This window comes from Triticum dicoccoides, chromosome 1A, assembly GCF_002162155.2.
Source record: "Triticum dicoccoides isolate Atlit2015 ecotype Zavitan chromosome 1A, WEW_v2.0, whole genome shotgun sequence".
NCBI lineage: Eukaryota > Viridiplantae > Streptophyta > Magnoliopsida > Poales > Poaceae > Triticum > Triticum dicoccoides.
Window position 1 is genome coordinate 437,858,278 of NC_041380.1, and position 22,399 is coordinate 437,880,676.

The window sequence follows — 22,399 nt, forward strand, 5'->3', positions numbered from 1 at the left end:
GAGGGCTTTATTGAAACAGTAGAAAACCATTGGTTGAATAGTGCTCACTTTGGCGACTCAGCAAAAAACATTGTCTCCAAATTTAAGTCAATCAAAAAAGGCTTGAAAATTGGAGTAAAAAGCTATGACAGATGAACCTGACCATGGAGAAATGTTGTTTCTATGTCAATTTACTTGATGGGCCAGAAGATCAAAGACCACTGTCCAGGCCCAAAAAGAACTTCAGGAAGATACTTACTGATCATACCAATAAGCTCCTTGAAGCTGAGAGAAAATACTAGAAAATCAGAGCAAAAATCAAATGGGCGAAATTGGTTGATGAAAATACAAAAAATTCCATACCATTGCTACTCAAGTATTCAGAAGTAGTTATATATCCTTCTTACTGAATTCTGACAATAATATTGTCCATGGTCATGAACAGAAAACTGCTATTTTGTGGCAATCCTTCAAAGAAAGAATTTCTACGAGATAAACTACTATAAAAACATAAACATTGATGAATTGGCCAGCCATGAACATCTACAAGATCTAGGGAAGCCCTCTGATGTCTACTACACAACCTTCTTCTTGTAGACGTTGTTGGGCCTCCAAGTGCAGAAGTTTGTAGGACAGTAGCAAATTTCCCTCAAGTGGATGACCTAAGGTTTATCAATCCATAGGAGGCATGGGATGAAGATGGTCTCTCTCAAACAACCCTGCAACCAAATAACAAAGAGTCTCTTGTGTCCCCAACACACCCAATACAATGGTAAATTGTATAGGTGCACTAGTTCGGCGAAGAGATGGTGATACAAGTGGTATATGGATGGTAGATAAATGTTTTTGTAATATGAAAATATAAAAACAGCAAGGTAACTAATGATAAAAGTGAGCACAAACGGTATTGCAATGCTAGGAAACAAGGCCTAGGGTTCATACTTTCACTAGTGCAAGTTCTCTCAACAATAATAACATAATTGGATCACATAACTATCCCTCAACATGCAACAAAGAGTCACTCCAAAGTCACTAATAGCAGAGAACAAACGAAGAGATTATGGTAGGGTACGAAACCACCTCAAAGTTATTCTTTCCAATCAATCCGTTGGGCTATTCCTATAAGTGTCACAAACAACCCTAGAGTTCGTACTAGAATAACACCTTAAGACACAAATCAACCAAAACCCTAATGTCACCTAGATACTCCAATGTCACCTCAAGTATCCGTGGGTATGATTATACGATATGCATCACACAATCTTAGATTCATCTATTCAAACCAACAAAAAGAACCTCAAAGAGTGCCCCAAAGTTTCTACCGGAGAGTCAAGACGAAAACGTGTGCCAACCCCTATGCAAAGATTCCCAAGGTCATGAAACCCGCAAGTTGATCACCAAAACATACATCAAGTGGATCATAGAATACCCCATTGTCACCACAGGTATCCCACGCAAGACATACATCAAGTGTTCTCAAATTCTTAAAGACTCAGTCCAATCAGATAACTTCAAAGGGAAAACTCAATCCACTACAAGAGAGTAGATGGGGAGAAACATCATAAGATCCAACTATAATAGCAAAGCTCGCGATACATCAAGATCGTAACACCTCAAGAACACGAGAGAGAGAGAGAGAGAGATCAAACACATAGCTACTAGTACATACCCTCAGCCCCGAGGGAGAACTACTCCCTCCTCGTCATGGAGAGCACCGAGATGATGAAGATGACCACCGGAGAGGGATCCCCCCTCCGGCAGGGTGCCGGAACGGGTCTAGATTGGCATTCAGTGGCTACAGAGGCTTCTGGCGGCTGAACTCCCGATCTATTCTGCTCCGCGAAGTTTTTAGGGTGTATGGGTATATATGGGAGGAAGAAGTACGTTGGTGGACCTCCGGGCTATCCACGAGGCAGGGGGGCGCCCAGGGGGGTGGGCACGCCCCCACCCTCGTGGGCAGCCCGGGACTCTCTTGGTCCAACTCCGATACTCCGTGGACTTCTTCTGGTCCAGAAATAAGTTCCGTGAAGTTTCAGATCAATTGGACTCCATTTGATTTTTCTTTTCTGCGATACTATAAAACAAAGAAAAAACAGAAACTGGCACTGGGCTCTGGGTTAATAGGTTAGTCCCAAGAATAATATAAAAGTGCATAATAAAGCCCATAAACATCCAAAGTTGATAATATAATAGCATGAAACAATCAAAAATTATAGATACTTTGGAGACGTATCACCCTTCACCAAGGAGGAGGTTGATGAGGTGATTAAGTCCATGCCAAATGATAAATTACCAGGCCCTGATGGCTTTAATGGACTATTGTTGAGGAAATGCCATCATACCATCAAAGAAAGCTTCTATAAGCTAATCTAAGACTTTCATGATGAAAAAGTAGACTTATCCCTAGTCAACTCAGCATACATAGCTCTAGTTTCTAAGAAGGATAATCCTAAGACCCCCAATGACTTCGAGCCCATCTCCCTGATGAGCATGTGAATCAAAGTACTCACCAAAATTTTAGCAAACGGAGTACAAAAGGTCATTATTCCTATGGTTAGTGTAAACTAGTATGGTTTTATCAAAACGAAGACCACTCAAGACCGCCTTGCATGTGCTTTTGAGTATATCCATATGTGCCACTAATCCAAGAAGCAGATCATCATCTTCAAAATTGATTTTGAAAAAGCATTTGACAAACTAGATTAGAATGTCATACTATACATGCTTAAACACCTAGGCTTTCATGAATGGACTGGGTCGATCAAACGGTTACTCACAACGACATCTGCATTTGTTATTCTCAACGGAGTGCCTCGTAAGATTAAAAAATGCAAAGTAGGAGTCATACAAGGAGACCCATTGTCCCCTATACTATATGTCATTGATGCTGAGCTTCTACAAGTTTATTTAATAAATCATGGCTAGAAGGTCACCTGTCTACTCCTATTGAGAACCATGGTTGTATGAACTACCCCATAATATAGTATGCAGATGACACATTGATCATCATGCCAACTGGTCGTCAACAACTCATTCACTTGGTACACATATATAAAATATCCTCTGAATTCACCAGGCTTAAGGTAAACTATAGTAATTCCTCCCTTTTACGAATCAACATAATAGATGAAAGAGCTTTGCAACTTGCCAACATACTTGGATGTAAAAAATAAAGCATGCATTTCACATATCTTGGTTTACCAATGGGCTCCCCAACCCCAAAAATTGATGATTTGATGCCCATGGTGTCAAGATTAGATGTCAGGCTATCTGGTATAGCACCTATGATGTCATATGCAGGAAGATTGGTCCATCTTAAAGCCATGGTCAATGCACTTCCCATTTTTGCAATGTGTAACATTAGAGTTGCCTTTACCATCCTAGATCATTTTGAAAAATCTGGCAGGTGCTTCTTATTGTATTGGAAGAATATCAACAAACATGGCAAATGTCTTGCCAAATGGGAGAAGGTATGTTTAATCAAAAAGCTGGTGGCCTAGAGTACTAGACCTCAGAACTCATAACAGAGCATGTCTCACAAAGTTCATACACAAGTTCTTTAATAAGCATGACATAACATGGGTGCAAATATTGTGGAACTCATACTACAACAATGGTGAGGTACCAACTTATCCAACAAAAGTTGGATCATGGGTGGAGAGACTGTTGCTGTGTTCTAAATGATTTCAAAAGCATGTAACTTTGCAAAGTTGGTGATGGATCTACTTTCAGGTTATGGTACGATAAATGGGAGGATGATAATCTTGAGAATAAACTCCCCCAACTATTTTCATATGCTAAAAACAAGGATATAACATATGCTACTACACATGATATAGCTACGGAAGGTCTATATGAAATGTTTCATCTACCGATGTTAACTGTTGCCGTACAACAAAGCATATCTTTGAGAAACATGATCAATATTACAAGCAACAATAGCAGAGACAATTGGCACTTCTACTGGTCATCTACAAGGTATTCCACCAAAAGTATTTATCTAGAATTGATTGGAAACCCACCGGATACCCCTTAACCATTCCAATGGATTTGGAAATCTAGATTCTTAGCGAAAAAAATTCTTCTGGTTACTGCTACTTGATAGGCTAAATATCAGAGACTTGCTAGTGAGGAAACACTTCCATATTGTATCAAGCAAATGTGTCCTATGTGATGATGAGCCAAATGAACACCTGAAGCATCTATTTTCCCCATGTGACTTCAGCCACAATTTCAGGATATCTATTGGGATTGAATGGAACACTGACCATAGCATCAACGAAATGCTAGATAAAGCAAAAAAAACAGAACAAACATACAACCATTCAGAGCATGCTTGATTGCTGGATCCTGGTCCATCTGGAAGCATAGAAACATCATTATTTTTTACCACAAGACAAATAGCTTAGAATATTGCAATGCCTGTTTCAAGGAACACTTTGGTACAGTCATGAGGAAAGCAAAACCAAGCCTGAAGGAAGGGATGCAAACTTAGCTAGATTATTTGTAATTCTATCATAGGCATACACATAGCCATATTCACATTATACATCGACTTGTAACACCACTCTTATATTAATCAAAAACGTGTTATAGTAGGGGTTTACCCTACTATTTTTGCTCAAAAAATATATAAGACTTTTCCCAGTAGTGAAATAGAGATGCAAGTATTGCTAGTGAAGAAGAAAATGGTACAAGAGAAGTCGACAATGAAATATGCATGTCGATCTTTAATAGCAGATATATTTTGGTCATATTGCACCATATCATTCGCTTCTCATCGTTAGGTGCTTAAATTTGACCTTCCCATTTGATCTTAAAAATTTAAGTCTGATTGGGAATCACAGTGGTTGATAAATTGGTGGGACGTGGGAAGTGAAACTTTAGTGCTTGCTATGACGTGCTTGAGGCATTTTTTGAGATCTACGGTAGCAGCGCATGGGCATTGTCCTAGTATAACATAACTATATACATGTGTAAATATTCCTTCAAAAAATGACATATATGTGTTTCGATTTTTGAAATTACATATGTGTCCCAATTTTTGATATTTAAATAATACACTATCGTCTGTTGCAATGCACGGGCAATTTCTAGTGAAGGACAATTGGCCGGTGATCTGAGTGTACATGGTACTTGTGAATAATGGGCCGCAGCGCCCTGTCCTGCCACTCTTGAGCGAAAATGAAGTGAAAGCTTGCTCCGAGATACTATCGTCATTTTCCAAGAGGCGGTTTTGAAGTAATTCAGGTTGCCTCAGTCACCAAGGGATAGGCCTCCGTCTAACTCTGCATTGGTCTCAAGCCCTGTTTCAGGTTGGGACATACTGTGCCAAGATCATCACCTATGTAAAAGTTGGGCCGGGTGATCGATCCGAAAATATGCACCAAGTTACAGAGATAGTACATCTGCTCAACGAACGCAACACTGAAATCCATAAGATTATTAGTCATGGGAAGAATAAAGCTGGGCATGTAATGGCGACAATTGGTCACAGACAGCAGCACACAGCTTCTTGGATTACACATGCTCGCTCCCTAGGAGATTATCATTATGATTACCGATTATTGTAAAACTCTCATAGCTTGAGTAATGAAATGCCCCCTGCTAGTGGGATAAAAAGTGCGCCACCGCCCGAAATGAAACCTGCATAGTTGACTAAAAAAAATCAAAATAACAAATTCAGTCAAATATCAGGTGACTATGCACTAGCGAGACCGTACGTGCAACGTATTGTGTCTTGTTCATAAATCAAAGGTGCTAAACACATAAACTAATACAAAACTATCAAGATGACACATTTTCGCATACACTATGTATCTTGTTATGGAATACTACTAATTAATTTCTCTTGTAATTTTGGAGCGAATAAATGCCATAATCTTGGTATGGAGTATTACTAATTAATTCCGCCTGTAAATAATATTGGGAGCCAATAAAATGTCACAATGTTATAATGAAAAACTAATTAATTTCCTATGTTTATTTTTAGGAGGTAGTATATGCCCTAATTGTCTATATGGAATACTAATAAACTCCTTATGGATATATTTGTAGTTTGTCAATCGATACCTATAGGATATTCCATGATGTGCGTATCATCCGAGGATCCTTATTAATTATGGTGGATTGTAAAAAGGAAACACGCCAAAGCAGGAATGAATAAAACGGCAAACATTGATACTCCAAGAATCGGCCATGCCTCTATATAAACATCAGAAGGAACCAGCAAAGTAGTACAAGTCTACAACCAAAAGGACATAGGAGAAGAGAACACTAAACAATTTCATTATGGCTCTAATCCGGATCAACACTGGTGTTCTGTGCTTGATGGTACTTTTGATGGTTCCAACCACTTTATTGTCGAGTGAAGCATCGGGGAGGAAGATAGGTACATTTCTATTTACTAGAGCTTATCAACTATAGTATATATGAATTTGTGGTTTTCTGGAGCTAGATAAAAAATTGATCATATTGCATCATTCTCTGTTGCCAATGATATGAATGTTCCTTATGAAGTTTGATCGTTCAAGTTAATATATGCAAGTATTTTTGCAAGAGAAAAGTGTTTAAACCGTGCCTAATAGAGTGAGGTGTTTAGTTAAGATAGGCAAGTATCTTTTTCCTCATACTCGCAAAAAATAGATATAAAACTATTTTTCCTCGTAGTGGAAACTTGTGTGTCACGCTTGTCCCCTTATTTGAAAGTTATCATGCCTCATAGTACTTTAAACCTAGTGTTATTTAACAATGGCATGGAAGGAAAGAGGTGTTTTCCTTGTGATTTTATGATCACCATTACAATTCTGTCGTGGTACGTATGGTTTCCATAGTACATAATAATTATATACCAGTCAGTAGTTTTTCTTCCCGTGTTTGTATTAGCACTCCACTATTGTCCTACTATTTGCATACTACATTGATTTCACAGAATCCTAGTTTAAATATGAACAACAAAAGGTTCTCATGGCACCTTTTATTTTTTATTGTTATAGGCAAGGAAGCTAACATTGGCATCGAGGGGCACCATGAACCCTACACTCCATGTACAGATCCTTCATTTTGTAATGATATCCGCAACAGAGATGGTTACGGAGGTGGGACCTGCCATGATGGTCACTGCGAATGCATTAGATAATTGTAGCAAGAAAATGACCAAGAATAATGTTTGGAAATAAAGATTCACTTGGGATCATTATGAATTGTTTTTCTAGCTGGAATAATTTAAATCCAACTTTTTTATTTTCCTACTCTTTGTACTTGAACCCGTATCATGGCCTTTTTAACATAGATGCTCACATACATGTGCATTACACTCATCGTATTGGGACGACTTTTGGGCAAAATTTAAATTAAATCTACCACCGAAGTATAATTAATACTATGATTTCAACAAGAACGTTTTTTCATCTAAATCTGGAACTACACACCATATAGTGACAAATCTTTTAAACTTAACCATACCTTCTGCAGACCTTGATGTATGGACTTGAATAATTCTGTAGTAAACAATCATCTTTGATACCAAGAGTTAGGACAGCTGGAAAACATATTATGGCTTATTGGCTATTGGGACCAAATAGATTCATTGCTCTTGCACACAAAATAAGCGCATACCAATGGTCCATCAAACATATTAAGCTGGAAACTAACAAGCTGCAACGTATTTTTGTTTCTGGCTATCTACCACAACAATGTTTTCCCTTCTCCGATGAAGGATGGGTGATGACGACGGCGCGCCTTTTGTCTAGCTCCAGTGCTTGTGGTCGTCGCTAAGTGGTCTATCGACCTCAATGTAAATTTTACTTCTAGTATTCTTTGAACTACCTGCTAGTTGGTGAATACTGCCTCGGCTGCATTTCTTATAATTCCTCATAATTTCATTTTTAGCCCTCTATAGAAAAGGAAAGTATCTCTCTCATGATTTTATGTATATCTCTGTAACGCCCCAAGTCCGATGCGCCAGGTATCTTCTAGTTATTCGTCCTTGTTGCCATTACGTTTGCTTGTGTGTTGCATTTTTCCATGTCATCATGTGCACTGCATCATCATATTTTTCAAAATTTGCATTTGGTCACTTTCTCCATTGTCCGTTTCGACATCCGACACTCACACATGCAACCGTTGCACCTTCCAGTTCTCGTTTTGTGAGCGGGAGAAAAAAGTTCTCATCATGGGCCGAGATTTGTCGAGTGGCCTTGGTATATCATCGGTACACCGCCTGTTAAATTTCGTTCCATTTAGAGGTTGTTTGATGCCCCAACTGTTAACCGCGTTAACTGAAACCCCTCCTTCTCTTTACAGCCCGGCACCCCTTCATAATAGCCCACTAACCCATCTAAACCCCCTCCATGCTCTTCGTCATTGGATCACGATCGTGTGGGCGAAAACCGCACCTCATTTGGCCTCTCCTGGCTCCCTCTACCTATAGATAGGTCCTCCCCGCCCGAATTCGCAGTCCAAACCCTAGCCTCCATCTTCCCTCCACGATGCCGGACACGTCCATCCGTGCCAGACGCATCCAGCGCCGCCGCCCTCGACGAATCGGAAGGAGCCACGTCACCCCACCGCCATCTCCTCCACGCGGGCCCGCCCCAGGGCCGAACCGGGCGGTGCCTCGTTCCGGCACCTGAGCCGCCCGCGCTGCCACCGCCCAGCAGCTCGCCGCCCGCACCGCTAGCCCGTGCCGCCGCTGCCGCGCGCCATCACTGCGCCTCGCCACTGGAGCCTCGCCAAGCCACCGCCGCCCTTCCTAGAGCTCGCCCGCGTCGACCTCGCCCCTCGCCGGAGAGCCTCGCCGACGTCCTCCTCAGTCGCCAGATCTGGAGGTGGACCAGATCCATCGGTACGCCAAACCAAACGTCGCCTCCACGCCCGGATCCCTCCGTCCTGCTTCTCCTCGTCCCGCATTGACTTTTCGGAGGGTATAATTTCTGCTAAGTCCCCAGATTCCAACATCACGTGTGCATGTTCATCATGTCATAACTTCACGCATATTGCTCCGTTTTGCGTGCATGTTATGTCAAATTGTTCGTCTACGAATGCTCTACATGATAGTGTCATTTTCATGCATGTTAATGTTAATATTGATGTCTTAATCATTGTTGCAAGAGTGCCATGTGCTGTTAACTGCTGAAAATTGTTATAACTTGCTGATTTGTCTTTTTCATAGTATTTTGTGTGTTCATCTTTTGAGCATCGTGTCAACATGGTTTAGGAGCATCTTCATGCATCTTTATAGAGGGGCAATCCATGTATTTTTATGTGCCTTGTGGTGACTAGCACAAGCTTGTGAAGTGTGCTACTTGATGTTGCTGATTTCTAAGACTTGGTGATTTTTGCTAAGTCTGTAACTGTTACATTGTGATGCCATGTTAGTTTGATGCTACCATCTATTCCATGCATAATCTGGAGATGCCTAGTTGACATGTTTTGATGGTCATGTTATGCTCTATCATGCCATGCCATTTGATGCCTCACATATGTCCTGTAGCATATGTCTTCATTGCCATGAACATGCCTAAATGATGTTCCATTTCTCCGTTAACTTCATGATGCCATGTTGTGATCTTGTTATTAATTGAACTATGTCTCTTTTGGAGGTGCTGCAATTACATGATTTGAAGTATGCTATGCGTACTTTGTCTAGATGCCAAGTTTGATAATTTTAGACTCCATATGACCTCTGTTCCATGCTTGCAAATATGCTATGCTGAAGTTGCTATTTTACACTTGCTGAAACTTTTATAACATGCAAACTTGTCTTGATGGTTCCCGCTAGGCCATGATTCATATGGTTATGATGCCTTGATGTTTTTGATCTTTGTTATGTATAATTTGTTGCCATGCCCTTGGTTGCCATATAACTTGTTGTAGCTTGTCTCTTTCTTGCTCTCAAGTTGCCATTATGCTAAATCTGTTATCCTGTTAACAACATGTTCCTTTTTGCATGAATCATAGTAATTACTCCATTCTTCATATGAACTTGTGCCCCTGGACTAAGTTAAAGTATATCATGTCTACTACATGCCCATGTCTTTTGCATGATTAATTAATTTTCTATGCTTGTTGTTTTGTTCCTCCAAAGTCAGCATCATAATGTTATTGTTTTGCATTCCCAGATTTCCTCTAGTTTGAGAATCATCTTATATCCCGTTGCATCTTGTCTTGTTGATTGCCATTGATATAGGGCTCTTATGGAGATGCTTAGTAATCATGTTTTGCCATGTTCAACCTGTACTAGAATGCCATACTTTTGCTTGTTAAGTTCTTGCACTATAGCATCATTGTTTCATGCCTCCAACATGTCAACATGTTATTTATCCTCACGCATATGCTCTGTTTTTTCCTCAGTCATAATCTATGTTATCAAGTTGGTTTTCGCATTGATCATCCTAGATTAATCCTGATGCCTATGAACTTGAACCTTAATGTTATTTGGAGCATGCAATCTGTACTTTGAGTGCATATCAAGTTTGTGTCCATATGTTTTCTGTAGCATGTTGTTTCCTTGATTGCAAAGTGTTTAGTTGCTGTTTTGGGTAGATTCTGTTTGAAACTTGAATTGAGTGTATGTGTTGACCGTGGCTCCGTTTTGGGCATGCTCTATATGAAACTTGCTTAGTTTTGCATGTAGTTTCATGTTGCGTTGTTGCATCCTTGTTTTGGAGTGTTTGTGATGTTGTTTTGCATGCATTTTGCAATCAATGCCATGTTTAACTTGTTTTGCTCATATCTTCTAGGCCGTAGCTCTGAATTAAACGAACTTTATAAGTAACTTGACTAGAAAACCGTGTAGATCATCCTGGTGCACTTTAACTTGATGTTTAACAACTTTAACACAAGTTTTTGTTCAGATCAGAACCAATTTCGAAATTTACATATGAGGACTTACCAGAATTGTTATATGTTGTTTTCGGCCTCATTTAAATTTACTTTGATGTGTTGTTCTTGTATGCATCATCTCCTGCCATGAGTAGCATCATATAGCCTTGCCATCCATCATATTTGGTTGAGCATCATGTCATGTTTATGTGTTGTGTGTTTACCATGTTGCTTGCTTCTTTCCAGTTGTGCTACTTCTCGATAGTTCATGTTTCGTTGTGATTGTGAGGATTCGTTCGACTACATGGGATCATCTTCTTCATGGACTCGTTCTTCTTCCTAGCAGGATTTCAGGCAAGATGACCGTCACCTTGGATCTCACTACTATCTTTGCTATGCTAGTTATCTCGATGCTATCGATGTGTCGTGCTACCTACCACTTGTTTATCAAGCCTCCCAAATTGCCATGATTAGCCTCTAACCTTTTCACCCTTCCTAGCAAACCATTGTTTGGCTATGTTACCGCTTTGCTCAGCCCCTCTTATAGCGTTGCTGGTTGTAGGTGCAGTTGCAGGTTGTTCCATGTTGGGGCATGGATATTTTGCGATATCACTATATCTCTTATTTTTATTAATGCACATATAAACTTGGTAAAGGGTATAAGGCTCGGCCTTATGCCTGGTGTTTTGTTGCACTCTTGCCGCCCTAGTTTCCGTCATACCAGTGTTATGTTCCTTGATTTTGCGTCCCTAACATGGTGAGGGTTTATGTGCCCCTCTTGACAGTTCGCTTTGAATAAAACTCTTCTAGCAAGGCTCAATATTGGGTTTAACATTTGCCATAATAATACTTGAACTAAATAATTAATTGGCATAGGGCATCATGAACCCGCAGATTCTTTCTACATAGCAGGGGGCCATATTGGTCCCAAACTAGAGCACCGTGTGGGACCACCCCTAGGCAACTTGAGGTATTTGGATCGTGTATGCTTCGCTTATCCGGTCGTGTCCTGAGATGAGATACGCGTGACTACTATTAGGGTGTCGGCACGTCGGGAGGTCTTGCTGGATTAGTTTTACCATTGTCGAAATGTATTGTACATCGGGATTCCGAGTCTGATCGGAGGGTCTCGTGATGGAGGATTGTCTCCGCGGATCGTGAGCTTGTCATGGGCTAAGTTCGGACACCCCTACAGGATTTAAACTTTCGAGAGCCATGCCCGCGGTTATGTGGCAGATGGGAATTTGTTAATATCCGTTTGTAGAGGACTTGAAGTAAACTTATTTAAAATACACCAACCACGTGTGTAACCATGACTATATCTTTTCGGGGAAGTGTGAGAGGAGAACACAGTTGGGTTATGTTTGAACATAAGTAGTTCAGGATCACTTCTTGATCATTACTAGTTTGCGACCGTTTGCGTAGTTTCTCATCTTCCTCTTGTACTCGTGAGTTAGCCACCATACATTGTATAGTCGCTGCTGCAACCTCACCACTTATGCTTTTCCTACCCATTAAGCTTTGCTAGTCTTGATACCCATGGTAATGGGATTGCTGAGTCCTCGTGGCTCACAGTTTACTACAGCAATTGCTACTGCAACGTTTTCTTGTTTTGGAGTTCTTCTTCTTCATCAATCTTGGGTTAGGTTCCTGGTCGGTAGCCTGGGCTAGCAGGGTGGATGTTGTTTGAGCTTTTGTTGGTGCTACACCCGTAGTCGGATGTTGTTCTCATGTATGATGTTGATGTATTCTTGTGGCATTTGTATGTCTTGTATGTATCCCCAACTATTATGTAATGGTATAATGTAATGATATCCACCTTGCAAAAGCGTGTCAATATGTGGTTCTATCCTTGGTGGGACCTTCGAGTTCCTTTTGGATAGAGTCACATATTGGGCGTGACACTCTCCTTGTAGGAAAGGAAGGAAAGTATCTTTCTTCATTGCGTGTATCTCTTTCTTTCTTGTTCTAGGCTAATACATCTTACGTAAAAATGGAGGAGTAGATCGGAAGTTTTCTCGCAAAAAAAAAGATCAGCCGTTGCAAAATGGATTTTAGTGCTAGGCTAGTTGAGCTGTTATAAACTAAGCAGAACGCCTCCACTTATTAACCAAATCTTTACTATCAAAAAACAGTTTTGCCAAAAAAATACGTATGATCTAAAAAATATCTAAAAAGTTAAGGTTTCCTTCGTCTATTTTTGTTCCTTACTAACGCATCCGAGGAGTGGCTGCCGTCCTAAATGGTCTACTTATCGATGGATTGGTAAATTTTTATACTTTTGTGATAACTTTTGATGAACCTTTTCATCTGTCCTCGGATGTATGCTATCCCTTGTACTTATATCAGTTTTCTATTTACTAATCTCCAAGATTTTCTCTTTAAAATGGTTTTCATCTAGATGAACAAATTAGATCTTTGTTTGGTAACCTATCGCTATCCCCCATACGCTGCGTTGTTCCATAGCCCGCTCCTCCCCCCACCACACCGACGCACTTGCGAGGTTCTTCTCCTTGAAGGTCCCCTTCCTGGAGTCATTGGTGTCAGTGGAGTTCTAGGCGTGACTGTTGGTGGCATGTAGACTTCTTCGATGAATATTATGTACCATAAAACCTTGGAGAGAGTTACACGTATAATCCTCATCCTCATCCTCAAGCAACGTCTACGCAAGCTATCGCGGGGAATCATTTTCTCTACACATTCAAACAGGATAGGTGCCTTATCCATGCCTCCTTAGTGAGAACTCTAGATATATTCGCTCCACATAGTAGTCGAACTCTGGTTGAATTTCCTCCAATAATGACATATACTTAGCTTTATTACCTCTGATATTGTCATGGAATTGTCACAGAAGATGTCCTAGAGAAAGGACTTAGTCGTAGGGCCATCGCAACTAGGAAGCTTAAAGGGGTTAATCGGGACAAAGGACATGAGAGGTTTATACTGGTTCGGCCCCTTACGGTGAAGGTAAGGCCTAGTCCAGTTGATGCTGTATTGCTAGGTTTCAATGACCAAGGAGCGAACCCGCTAGCTTGGCTATCGATATGTGTTTCTTGTCCTAAGCCGCCGCCGGGTCGTCCCCTTATATACACGGGTTGACGCCTGGCGGCCTACGGAGTCCCGGCCGGCTCATAAAACGTGTCCGGCTCGGTGACTTCTTGTATATGCCTTTCTTTACAAGTCTTTCATTACATATGGCGGTTTAGAATATTGGGCCTTAAGCCGCCTCTGGGCTTAGTCCTTCTACAATTCTTAATAATACTGGGCTTCTCTTAATAATACTGGGCTTCTACAATTCTTAATAAACGTGTCCGGCTCGGTGACTTCTTGTATATGCCTTTCTTCTACTATCACCTTGAATATTACTGGGCTTCTCTTAACAACCCGCCATTAGGATTGCCCCGGCCCCTCCTGGGCGGGTCATACCTGAAAGTTATATTCCCAACATTCGGCCCCAGGTTGATTTGAACCTTGTTCTTGTCAACCTTCAACATTTAGACGAAATCCATCTTCCTTTGTCTGTAAAAGCTTTGTAACCCGCCGTGACATCATTTTCTGAAAATATGAAAGCCTGATATGACGTCATCTCCAACAAATATTTATCCCTTAATTTCTTCCGAGAATCGAGGTGTCCATTTAGCTGGATAATCATTATTTGGGTCTTCCTTGATTTTCGCGCCTGCCTGTTCGCTTATCCCCTTATAAATAGGCACGACCAGGTCTTTCCTCACTCTTCCCTTTCTTCATCTTCTTCCTCTCGCAACCCTACAGCCGCTCGAGCTCCGCCGCCGTCACAGAGCACCTTGTCTTCCTCGACCTCGGCCGCTACATCAACCTGAATCGATCCAGAGAACGACGACGACCCTCCGCAGAAGATCTGTGGCTGTAAGTGCTCACCTTCCTGCTCCTCTGATCCGCATTAGGGTTCCTAGGTTTCTGTGTTTTCTTCATAGTTCATCATAGTTTCTTCGTAGTTCCTCCTCCGCAGCCTCTTCTGATTCAAAAAGGAACATATAACTCGTGCGGTAGTTGTTTTGCGTCCATTTTTGATACAAGGAGATCCCTTTTTCCTGTACAGAGGCCTCATTATAACTCACGAACTTATCTGTACTAGATTTTAGGTCTAGAATATTTTCTTTTCGGAACGGCCATTTGATCCAAAATAATAGTAACAGCTTGGTAAACTTGTTTGTGTCAACACTTAGCCAATTCTCTTTCTGGCATCCTTCGAATATATTTAGTCATGGCGGCTTATCACGCCGGCTCACTTTTCCTTTATATGTCATTAGCCCTTACTTTAAGACGCCATTACTTATTTGTACTATCATCATTTAACTTCTAATTTCATCATTGAATTGAACCGGCACATCACTTTCTTTTCAGTCTGTCCTTTCATCATGCCGTCCAAAGCGCCAAACGTATGGAACTGGGTCGCTTCCACAGTTAGTGAGGATACCTTGAAGGAATTTGTCACCATAGGATTTTTTCCAGAGAAAAACGTTATATCTTATCGTGCTCCTGACCCGGACGAAGAACGGCCCCAGCCCAAAGACGGTGAAGTTATCATTTTCACTGATCACATGAACCGGGGCTTCTCACCACCCGGCTCAAAGTTCTTCCGAGACGTTCTGCATTTTTTCAAGCTTCACCCACAAGACATTGGACCCAACTCTATATCCAATATCTGCAATTTTCAAGTTCTTTGTGAGGTATATATTCAAGAAGAACTGACCATGGAACTCTTCAGAGAATACTTTTATCTGAACCGCCAGAACGAATGCACCAACGGCCTTAGTTTGGAGCTTGGTGGAATCTCAATTCAGCGCCGACAGGGCACCGTCTTTCCTTTCATAGTCTTACCAAGCCATCCCCAAAGATTGGAATCAGACCTGGTTCTACTGCCAAGATACGTCACCAGCCAATGAAAAACGACTGTCGGGTTATCGCGCAGAGCGTCTGGATTCCAGGTTTGTGCTCCCTGATAAGCTTACCGCTGCTGAACGCAAGAAGCTTATTCCATCTATTAAAAGGATTCAAGCTTTATTGGGAATGGCTTACCTAGAGTTTACCTGATCCGTTGCTGGGTCGCATGGCGGGTGTAACACCCCGGATATGACTTTCCCAATTTGTACTCCAACTCTTGCCGTTTCCGGCGTTAAGTTATTTTATTTTTCTCGGGTTCGGGTTTTTGTCTCTGTGTGTTGTTGCCGTTGTCATGCATCTCATATCATGTAATCATGTGCATTGCATTTGCATACATGTTCATCTCATGCATTCAAGCTTTTTCCCCGTTGTCCGTTTTGCATTCTGGCGCTTCGTTCTTCTCCGGTGGTCATTTCTACCTTTGTTTCGTGTGTGGGGATTAAACATTTCCGGATTGGACCGAGACTTGCCAAGCGTCCTTGGTTTACTACCGGTACACCGCCTGTCAAGTTTCATACCATTTGGCCTTCGTTTGATACTCCAACGGTCAACCGAGGGACCGAAAAGGTCTCGTGTGTGTTGCAGCCCAACACCCTTCCAAAGTGGCCCAAAACCCACCTAAAACCTCCTCCATCACCTAGGCCGTTCGATCACGATCGCATGGCCGCAAACCGCACCTCATTTGGAGCTTCCTAGCTCCCTCTATCTATAAAACTAGACCTTCCCCGAAAATCCCGGATCTCCTCTGCCCCCTAACCCTAAAATTTCAGCTCCGCCGTCATCGGACACGTCTGGCCGCGACCGGACGCGTCCACCCGCCGCGCCCAGCCAGCCACAGCATGCCACGTGGCACCCCAGCGCTCGCAACCGCCATGGCCCGCGGAAGCCCGCGGCCGGCCCTCCTCCACCGCCTCCCAGGCCACGCCTCCACCGCGCCCCCCGCCGCTCCTCTCCTCCGCGCGCCGCCCGAATCCGCCGGCGCCGCCCTGCCTTGCCTTGTCGCCGGTGGCCGCCGACCTCGCCGCCGTTCGCCTCTTCGACCAAGCCCCGCCACCGTTCGGTCGCCCCGCGCTAGAGCCACGCCTCGCCGCCCCGTCCTCGCCACCTCGCCGCCCGGGGCCGACTCCGGCCGCCGCCCCAGCAAGTCCTTGCTGCAGTCCGGCGACATCCTCAACCCCGGCGAACCTCGAGACTCGTGCATCTACAGTAACCGCCGGCTCGGATCTGGATCTGGAGTTGGACGGTTGACTTTTTGCCCGAAACCCTAGTTCATATTGCCATGTTCATTGTGTCGTAACTATGCATCCGTAGCTCCGTTTTGGGCATATAGCATATCAAAATGTTCATCTCAGAGAGCACATCATTTCCCATTGCATCATTTTCATTTGAGTTCATCTTGATGCCCGAAATGCTGTTAGAAGGAGGCTACTTGAGATAATTGTCAGATCTGCTGCTCCATTTAGATATTTGTCATTTTTGCCATGATTATTCTGTGCATGATATGCCCTGGTGCTCTACATATGTTTTGTTAAGGGTTTTGCCATCTTTCCAGAGGTGCAACCCATGTATTTTTGTGATGTGTGTGGTGTCTAGCACAAGCTTGCCAAGTGAGGCACTTGGTAATGCTGATTTCAGGGACTTAGCATTTCCACCAAGTCCTTGACCTGTTTATCTCATATGGCGATATTTTCATGTTGTTTCCTAGTGATCCGTGCCTCTTTTGATGATGATTAGTAAGGATGTTTTGTTAATATTGTAGTGCTCTATCCATCCATGTCTTTGGTTGCAATTATGGAGCACCCTAGCTTGAGTCAATCGAGCTCTACTTTTATCATTTCGTGAATCTGGGCAGATTGTCTACTTGTTAGCGATTTTGCCGATGATGTTGTAGTTGATCCGTGCATACTATGCTATTGTTCTTGCCATGTATAGCTTGCATTTTGTGTATTCTTGATGGGTGTAGGCTTAGCTTGTCATGACTTTCTCCGTAGTGAGTGCATCGAGCTCGTAAACATGCCTACTTGATATTTGTTTCAGCATGCTCCAGTTTTTCACTAAGTCTCAGAATTGATTATGTTTTTGCCATGTTCACATGCTTGCAATTGTATTTACTGATCCATTTTGGCTCAAGGTCACTAAGGGACTTTTGTTAAGCTCTTTGAGTAGCTCCATGCCATGCTTTACTTTGCCATGTTCAGGTCCTGTAGCATGTAGTTTTCATGCTCCGAAGAGTGCTATCTGAACTGAAATTCCAGACAAGTGTTAATTTCACTAAGTCTGAAATCTGTTTGCCATATGCATTTTTGCCATGCTTGTTTGAACCTGTTAATGGATGATTTAGCCGTAGCTCAGTGCTAGAATTTTGTTAAGAATCATGAATGTATCCCTGCCATGTATTTTGTTGTCATGTTTGGGTGTTGTAGCATGTTCATCTCATTGCATTTAGATGACTACTTGCTGTAAATCGCAGAACGTGGTCATATTTGAATCGCTTGCCATTTCCAAACCGTAACTCCAATTCCGGCGTTCTTTATATCGTTTTCAAGCGATTCCATCTCATCTTTCCAGTGGCACACTTGGATTTCCAAGTTGAGTCCAGGTTCATGCATTCCTTGTCACATCTTGCATATGCATCCCGCGTCGCATCCCGTATAGCATGCCATCCTTGCATCATATTGTTTGAGCTTTGCACGTGGTTGATTGTGTCCTTGTTGCTTGTTTGTCTTGTTTGGATAGAGCCGGGAGACAAGTTCGCTAACGAGGAACCCGTTGAGTTTGCTTTCGAGGATCCAGTCAACTCTGACCACTTTGCAGGCAAGATGATCATACCCTCGAAATCACTACTATCTTTGCTATGCTAGATTGCTCGCACTTTTGCTATGCCAATGCTACGATGCCTACCACTTGCTTTCAAGCCTCCCAAATTGCCATGTCAAACCTCTAACCACCTTGTCCTAGCAAACCGTTGATTGGCTATGTACCGCTTTGCTCAGCCCCTCTTATAGCGTTGCTAGTTGAAGGTGAAGATTGGAGACCGTTCCTTGTTGGAACTTTATTTACTTGTTGGGATATCATTATATTGCCATGTTATCTTAATGCATCTATATACTTGGTAAAGGGTGGAAGGCTCGGCCTCTCGCCTAGTGTTTTGTTCCACTCTTGCCGCCCTAGTTTCCGTCATATTTACTTGTTGGAAGCTTTTCCAACAATGCCCAACCTTGGTTTTACCATTTGCCACCTATTATCTTTTTCCCTTGGGTTTCCGGAGCCCAAGAGTCATCTTATTTTAGCCCCCCCCCCGGGGCCAGTGCTCCTCTGAGTGTTGGTCCAACCGAGCGATGTCCGGGGCTACCAGGGGCAACTCTGGGCTGGCCTACCTGACGTCTGGCTCATCTGAGTGTGCCCTGAGAACGAGATATGTGCTGCTCCTGTCGGGATTTGTCAGCACATTCGGGCGGTGTTGCTAGTTTTATTTTAACCTGTCGAAGTGTCTTGAAGAACCGAGGTACCGAGTCTGATCGGAACGTCTCGGGAGGAGGTCTATTCCTTCGTTGACCGTGAGAGCTTGTCATGGGCTAAGTTGGGACTCCCCTGCAGGGATTTGAACTTTCGAAAGCCGTGCCTGCGGTTATGGGCAGATGGGAATTTGTTAACGTCCGGTTGTAGATAACTTGAACTTTAACTTAATTAAAATGAATCAACAGTGTGTGTTACCGTGATGGCCTCTTCTCGGCGGAGTCCGGGAAGTGGACACGGTGTTGGAGTAATGTTTGCACAGGTTGCTCTCTAGTTTCTCGCTCGCGCTTTGCCTCCTCTTCTCGCTCTCTTTTGCGAACAGGATAGCCACCATATTTGCTAGTCGCTTGCTGCAGCTCCACATATTTACCTTGCCTTACCTATAAGCTTAAATAGTCTTGATCGCGAGGGTGCGAGATTTCTGAGTCCATGTGGCTCACAGATTACTACTACACCAGATGCAGGGCCTGATGATTCCGCTCCAGGTGACGTGCTCGAGCTCAAGTGGGAGTTCGACGAGGACTCTCAATGATACTATGTTTCCTTTCCTGATGATCAGTAGTGGTGCCCAGTTGGGGTGATCGGGACCGTGTCGCATGTTGGGTTATCTTTTATTTTGGCGCCGTAGTCGGGCCATGAGTGCTTAGTTGGTGTAATGTTATTTATGTATCTTGATTGACGTGGTGAGTGTAAGCCAACTATGTTATCTCCCCTTTTTTATCTATATTACATGGGATGTTGTGAATATTGCCTAACTTGCGACATATGCCTTCAATGCGATTATGCCTCTAAGTCGTGCCTCGACACGTGGGAGATATAGTCGCATCGAGGGTGTTACAAGTTGGTATCATGGCTTGTGTGATCTCCTTCGGCATGAAGTGGGAGGATTGTCTTCCTTATGCTGAATTCTCCTACAACAACAGTTTTCAAGCAAGTTCGGGCAAGGCCCCATTTGAAATTCTGTATGGCAGGAAGTGCCGTACCCCTCTCAACTGGTCTGAAACCAGTGAACGTCAGCTTTTGGGTAATGACTTAATCACAGAGGTAGAGGAAATGTGCATAGTCATTCGAGATAACCTCAAAGCAGCCCAATCCCGCCAGAAGAGCTACTATGACAGTAAGCACCGTGATTTGGCTTTCGAGATCGGAGATCATGTTTACCACTGCGTCTCTCCTATGAAAGGTACTCGTCGCTTCGGTATCAAAGGGAAGCTTTCCCCAGATACGTGGGACCTTTCAAGATTGTCAGCAAGAGAGGCGATCTCGCCTATCAACTCGAGCTTCCTTCAAACTTTGCAAATGTTCATGACGTGTTCCATGCCTCTCAGCTTCGAAAGTGCTTCAAGACTCCTGACCGCACCGTCAACTTCGAGGACATTGAGCTCCAAGAAGATCTCTCTTATCGTGAGCACCCAGTGGCTATTCTTGAAGAGACTGAACGCAAGACTCGCAACAAGTCAATCAAATTCCTCAAAGTCAAGTGGTCACACCATTCCGACCATGAAGCTACCTGGGAACGCGAGGATCACCTCTGTTCTGAGTACCCGGCATTCTTTCAGTCCTAGATCTCGGGACGTGATCCTTTTGTAGTGGTGGAGTGTTGTAACACCCCGGATATGACTTTCCCAATTTGTACTCCAACTCTTGCCATTTCCGGCGTTAAGTTACTTTATTTTTCTCGAGTTCGGGCTTTTGTCTCCGTGTGTTGTTGCCGTTGTCATGCATCTCATATCATGTCATCATGTGCATTGCATTTGCATACGTGTTCATCTCATGCATTCAAGCTTTTTCCCCGTTGTCCGTTTTGCATTGCGGCGCTTCGTTCTTCTCCGGTGGTCATTTCTACCTTTCTTTCGTGTGTGGGGATTAAACATTTCCGGATTGGACCGAGACTTGCCAAGCGGCCTTGGTTTACTACCGGTAGACCGCCTGTCAAGTTTCGTACCATTTGGACTTCACTTGATACCCCAACGGTCAACCGAGGGACCGAAAAGGCCTCGTGTGTGTTCCAGCCCAACACCCTTCCAAAGTGGCCCAAAACCCACCTAAAACCTCCTCCATCACCTAGGCTGTTCAATCACGATCGCGTGGCCGCAAACCGCACCTCATGTGGAGCTTCCTAGCTCCCTCTATCTATAAAACTAGACCTTCCCCGAAAATCCCGGATCTCCTCTCCCCCCTAACCCTAAAAATTCAGCTCCGCCGTCATCGGACACGTCTGGCCGCGACCGGACGCGCCCACCCGCCGCGCCCAGCCAGCCACAGCGTGCCACGTGGCACCCCGACGCCCGCCGCCGCCTCAGCCCGTGGAAGCCCGCGACCGGCCCTCCTCCACCGCCTCCCGGGCCGCGCCTCCACCGCGCCCCGCGCCGCTCCTCTCCTCCGCGCGCCGCCCGAGTCTGCCGCCGCCGCCCTGCCTTGCCTCATCCCCGGTGGCCGCTGACCTCGCCGCCGTTCACCTCTCCGACCGAGCCCTGCCGCCGTTCGGTCGCCCCGCGCCAGAGCCCCGCCTCGCCACCCCGTCCTCGCCACCTCGTCGCCCGGGGCCGACTCCGGCCGCCACCCTGGCAAGTCCTTGCTGCAGTCCGGCGACATCCTCAACCCCGGCGAACCTCGAGACTCGTGCATCTACAGTAACCGCCGGCTCGGATCTGGATCTGGAGTTGGACGGTTGACTTTTTGCCCGAAACCCTAGTTCATATTGCCATGTTCATCGTGTCGTAACTTTGCATCCATAGCTCCGTTTTGGGCATATAGCATATTGAAATGTCATTCTCAGAGAGAACATCATTTCATTACATTTCATCATTTTCATTTGAGTTCATCTTGATGCACGAAATGCTGTTAGAAGGAGGCTACTTGAGATAATTGTCAGATCTGCTACTCCATTTAGATATTTGTCATTTTTGCCATGATTATTGTGTGCATGATATGCCCTGGTGCTCTACATATGTTTTGTTAAGGGTTTTGCCATCTTTCCAGAGGTGCAACCCATGTATTTTTGTGATGTGTGTGGTGTCTAGCACAAGCTTGCCAAGTGAGGCACTTGGTAATGCTGATTTCAGGGACTTAGCATTTCCACTAAGTCCTTGACCTGTTTATCTCATATGGCGATATATTCATGTTGTTTCCTAGTGATCCGTGCCTCTTTTGAGGA

General features: G+C 43.7%; 1 long non-coding RNA gene across 1 annotated transcript; it reads left to right on the forward strand.

The window, feature by feature from the left end:
* The first annotated feature begins 6,233 nt into the window (after nt 1-6,233).
* LOC119299510 lies at nt 6,234-7,221 on the forward strand. Its single transcript, XR_005146220.1, has 2 exons — nt 6,234-6,370; nt 6,975-7,221. It is a non-coding gene; the product is annotated as an uncharacterized LOC119299510 (long non-coding RNA).
* The last annotated feature ends 15,178 nt before the right edge of the window (nt 7,222-22,399 follow it).